This window comes from Triticum aestivum, chromosome 1A (genome assembly GCF_018294505.1).
Source record: "Triticum aestivum cultivar Chinese Spring chromosome 1A, IWGSC CS RefSeq v2.1, whole genome shotgun sequence".
Lineage (NCBI taxonomy): Eukaryota > Viridiplantae > Streptophyta > Magnoliopsida > Poales > Poaceae > Triticum > Triticum aestivum.
Genome location: NC_057794.1, coordinates 465,227,178 through 465,233,074, shown reverse-complemented (window position 1 = coordinate 465,233,074; position 5,897 = coordinate 465,227,178).

Sequence of the window (5,897 nt, the reverse complement as noted above, 5' to 3'; positions counted from 1 at the left end):
CGCCCCTCGACGCCGGCCACCGCCTCCCCCTACGCCGGCGGCCTCGGATCCGGCGCCGACGAACCTCGTCGCGCGCGCCCACCTACAGTGCCCGATCCGGCTACAGTAAACCCTAGATCTAGGTTGACTTTCCCTCTTCCCCCTTATTTTTTTTGCTATCTTTGATTGCTTGTATCTCCACAACCGTAGCTCCGTTTTGGGCATATGATATATCAAAATCTTCGCGTCGACATGTACATCATTTCTTTCCATTGCATCATTTGCATTTGAGGCCATCTTGATGCCCAAAATGCTGTTAGAAGGAGGCTTCGTGAGTTAAATTGCAGATCCGTTAGTTCATCATGCACTTTTGTCATTTTTGTCATGTTTAATTCATGCATGATATGCCTGTGCCCCTTTGGGATGAATTGTTAAGCATTTTGTCTTCTTTCCAGAGGTGCCACCCATGCATTTTTAGGATGTGTGTGTTGTCTTGTGCAAGCTTGCGAAGAGAGGTACCTGAGATTGCTGATCTCAGAGACCTAGTGATTTTCACTAAGTCTGGGATATTTTAGTTCATGATGCTATATGTCCAGCTTGTTTCCTAATGATCCGTGCCTCTTTTGAGGATGATCAGTAAGGGAGTTTTGATATTTATGTTATTCTATGTCCATCCATGTCTTTGTTTACATATGTGGAGTGCTCTAGGTTGACTCAATCGAGCTCAACTTTTGCTTCGTTGTTAATCTGGGCAGATCGTCAACTTGTTTGCGATTTTGCCGATGCTACCGTTAGTGTTCCATGCATGCTATGCCTTTGTTTTTGCCATGTGTAGCTATCACATTGTGCCTTCTTGCTGGTTATATGCTTTCCTTGCCATGACTTGCACCGTAGTGAGTGCATCGAGCTCGTTTACATGCCTTCGTGAGTTAAATTTCTGCATGCCTCAGTTTTCACTAAGTCTGAAAACTGATTGTGTTCGAGCTATGTTCGTGAGCTCGGTAGAGTATTTTGTGAACCCTTTTGGCCCCAGGTCACTTTGGGTGTTTTGTTAAGCTTGTTGAGTAGCTCCATGCCATGTTCTTACTTGTCATGTTCAGATTTTCTATCATGTTGTTTTGCTGCTCCGAAGAGAGCATCGTGATCTGAAATTTCAGACTAGTGTTAATTTCACTAAGTCTGGAATCTGTTTTGCATTTGCGTTTTAGCCATGCTTGTTTGAACCTCTTAATGGATGAATTTGCCTATGGCTCAGTGCTAGTGTTTTGTCAACCATCTTGTGTACATCACTGCCATGTATTTTGTTTTCATGTTTGGTGGTTGTAGCATGTTCATTTCGTTGCATTTAGATGCCTACTTGCTGTAAATCGCAGACCGGTGTCATATCTTAAAACGCTTGCCATTTCCAAACCGTAGCTCCGATTCCAATGATCTTTATATCGTTTTCAAGCGATTTCATCCCCTCTATCCAGTGGCACACTTGGTTTTCCAAGTTGATGCCAGGTTCATGCATTTCCTGTCATATCTTGCATTTTGCATCCCGCATCGCATCCCGCATAGCATATCGTCATTTCATCATATTGCTTGGTCTTGCCCGTGGTTGATTGTATCCTTGTTGCTTGTTTGTCTTGTTGGGTAGAGCCGGGAGACGAGTTCGCTACCGAGGAGCCCGTTGAGTTTGCTTGTGAGGATCCAGTCAACTCTGACAACTGTGCAGGCAAGATGATCATACCCTCGAAATCACTACTATCTTTGCTATGCTAGTTTGCTCGCTCTTTTGATTTGCCACTGCTACGATGCCTACCATTTGCTTGTCAGCCTCCCAATTGCATGATTGAACCTCTAACCCACCATTGTCCTAGCAAACCGTTGATTGGCTATGTTACCGCTTTGCTCAGCCCTTCTTATAGCGTTGTTAGCTGCAGGTGAAGATTGGAGCCGTTCCTTGTTGGAACATTTATTTACTTGTTGGGATATCATTATATTGCTATGTTATCTTAATGCATCTATATACTTGGTAAAGGGTGGAAGGCTCGGCCTCTCGCCTAGTGTTTTGTTCCACTCTTGCCACCCTAGTTTCCGTCATATCGGTGTTATGTTCCCGGATTGTTGCGTCCTTTACGCGCTTGGGCTATAATGGAACCCCTTGATAGTTCGCCTTGATTAAAGCTTTTCCAGCAATGCCCAACATTGGTTTTACCATTTGCCACCTAGCCTCTTTTTCCCTTGGGTTTCCGGAGCCCGAGGGTCATCTTTATTTTAGCCCCCCACGGACCAGTGCTCCTCTGAGTGTTGGTCCGAACTAGAGCCCTGTGCAGCGCCACCTCGGGGAAACTCAAGGGTGGGTTTTAGTTGTACGGATTGCTCATCTGAGTGTGCCCTGAGAAAGAGATATGTGCAGCTCCTATCGGGATTTGTCGGCACATTCGGGCGGTGTTGCTGGACTTGTTTTAACCTGTCGAATCATCTTGTTGTACCGAGATACCGAGTCTGATCGGTGTGTCTTGGGTGGAGGTCTATTCCTTCGTTGACCGTGAGAGCTTGTTATGGGCTAAGTTGGGACCCCCCTGCAGGGATTGATCTTTCGAAAGCCGTGCCCACGGTTATGGGCAGATGGGAATTTGTTAATGTCCGGTTGTAGATAACTTTAACTAAACTTAATAAAAATGATCAACCGTGTGAGTTACCGTGATGGCCCCTTCTCGGCGGAGTTCGGGAAGTGGACACGGAGTTGGAGTTATGCTTGCGCAGGATGTTCCTTTAGCTTCTCGCTCGTGCTTCGCCTTCTCTTCTCGCTCTCATTTGCGTATAAGTTAGCCACCATATATGCTAGTCGCTTGCTGCAGCTCCACTTATATTGCCGTACCTGTCCTATAAGCTTAAATAGTCTTGATCGCGTGGGTGTGAGATTGCTGAGTCCCTGTGGCTCACAGATACTACAACTCCAGATGCAGGTCCAGGTGTTTCTGCTCCAGTTGACGATTACGAGCTCAAGTGGGAGTTCGACAAGGACTCTCAGTGATACTACGTGTCTTTTCCGGATGATCAGTAGTGGTGCCTAGTTGGGGTTATCGATTCAGGGCCTTGTCGCATGTTGGGGGGTCTTTTCTATTTTGGCACCGTAGTCGGGCCATGAGTGATTTGTATGATGGATGTTATTTATGTACTCTGATGTGACGTGGCGAGTGTAAGCCAACTATGTTATCTCCCCCTTTTATTATGTATTACATGGGATGTGTAACAATTTCCCGACTTGCGACATTGCTTTCAATGCGGTTATGCCTCTAAGTCGTGCCTCGACACGTGGGAGATATAGCCGCATCGAGGGCGTTACAAGGGGTGAGCCACTTTTATTGGGATTAGCGACGGCGAGGCATTTTTGCTGGAAGTGACAAGCATTTTTGCTATGACCAGCTAGAATTTTGCTCCGGCTGACAATTGAGGCAAGGGTACACCGTGAGCTTGTCGATAGGTGCTGCGGCCAACGACCGTCGCCACCTGAGTTGCTACCGTCACACTGGAGCTGCAACTGTGGTACACGTTGTTGCATGCGTGAAGTCGATGAGGAACCAGGAGACGACAAGGTGGATGTAATTGCTTCGCCGACGACAATGGGGGGACGAACGTCGGCGGCGACGAGGCGGCGAGTGGGGCAGCAATAGTTCAGACGGGGGCTGGGTGGGCCAACGACGTGAGCTGGGGGCGGTGCTCTCTTTTCTCCCTTTTTCCCGTGCGGATGATGGCGAAAGGGGAGGTAGGGAATAGTTCTAAAATTGTTCGGACGGCTTGGTCTAGACATTTGCGGTTGTTTTGATGATCCGTGTTTGAGGATGCTTTTAAGCTTGTTTCAAGCCACATATACATAATTTGTGCCATTGTATTCAAGTCGGTAGTTGGCTTGCTGAAAAAAACATGTTTTCTATAAAATGAAACAAGATTTTGGATAGCGCCATTGGTACAACTCTAGTCCCGATGACGTTTGTCGTTAGTTGCAAGTTGTTTGTTTATTTGTGTGATTTTGCTGGCTTTGTTTGGCAGTACTACCTCTGTCCTGGTTTATTGATGTCCTTCGTATTTTATGTCAAATTTTGATCATAAATTTAACTAATAAAATGTTAATGAATGCCGTTAAAAGTTATATCGTTGGATTCGTATTTGAACATAGTTTTAAATGATATAATTTTTGGTGACATGCATTGTCATTTTGTTAGTTAAATCTATAATAAAAAATTGGCACTAAATACGAAGGGAAGGAGGTAGTAGATCCATATTTCCTGTACAAAACCCCCGCAACCAAAAAAAATATTGTACTAATTATGTATCAGAAGTTATTTGCCGTGTACAGGACACACGTTCGTTGCACACGCTCACTCAACAATCACTTTATTTCAGAGGCAATTGTCACATTTGTATAAGTCATCACCAGAATTAGCGAAAGTCACAACATTTGATATTCTTCGCACCTGGTTGTGCTCACTCTTCTTTGAGTGAAGTATATGCGTGCAACAGATAAATGCATTCTGTTTGGATAGACAGCCATATGGATTTTTTTCGGAATTAAATACTGAATATTTAACTAGATATACTAATATTATAAAGACAGATTCTTTATTATTTCCTATTAACGCAAAGTGAATAACTGATTGAGTAGCAATACCGATAAAAAGAACTCTGAGCCATAGGTTTAGAAAAAAGACAGCCACATACAGGACGGTAATATAAATTTGTTATTTGGTTCATTTTTAAAAAAATCATTTGTCCAGTTCACCAAACACTAATGCATAATTACTGTCATTCTCCTAAGTAGTTGAATCTTTTCCTCAGCTGACTCACTTGTTTCCTTCTTACACCCAACAGCATCTCAATGTGTACACATCAATGACGACTTCTTAACACAATTATCAACGAAAGGAAGCAATCTGTTTCCGTGGCAGACAGAAGAAATTCCTAGAAAAGCAAAAATGACATCAAAGTAATCTGTATCGTTGTCAGTAGCAGAATACTGAAAAGGTTGATATGGACAGGAAGCAAAACATTTCACTTGCAGTTTATCGAGTTTTGTCGCTGTGTTCGTGTTGTACTTTGTGTTTGCTCGCTCTCGATAACGTCTCTATGGAGTTTCCGTTACCAAGTATCTGAAATTACACCTGTAATAGTTTCTCCTTCATAACCTTTTCTAGAGTTTCTTGATCAATTTTTTCTTTGGAACAAAGGCTCAAGAAGAGCCCACCTTCAAATTAACAAAGCCATCTACTTGTAGGAGTACAAGAACTTTTCTGTTGGTGTAATAGTTTCCCGGTCAATTGGTGCAGATTCGACATACTTTACCCTCCCCAAACTTTTCAATTGTGGGATAGCATGGTTGAAATTCGATTAAAGTACCGATAATAGCATTTCCTGTTTTACGGCTCAGCAAAGACTTGCAAAAGTTGGCATAATGATGTGTGATTCCCATGTTTCCCGCCTTTTCTACTTACAATGTATTGCATTTGTTGAGTCTTCATTGCCTTTAGTCCTCTTGTCATTATCTCATCAGAAACTGCCGCAAGAATCCGTCATTGTATTTGGCAAGTAGTAACAAAAGGATGGTGAAGTCGATTGAAAAACCTTGGGAGCACATTTACGCAACTTTTCATGCTCCAGTGTGAGTAATTTTTCATTATTTCTTCCTTATAAGCTAAACTAAATGCGCATCAAATTTAGAACTTTCATGAAAGTGATCCTTTCATGTGCATTGTAGCTTGTTGGTTTGATTTCATTGCTATCGGTAGACCACTCCCCCGATCCCGTAATGCGGTTTCTAGTTTTGTCTTAAGTAAATTATCTGATGACCATTCACCTCCTTTATCATTGTATTGTATGAAAAAGTAATAGCAGTTTTATTTGTAATCGCCACCTCGTGATATTTGTTAGTAGAT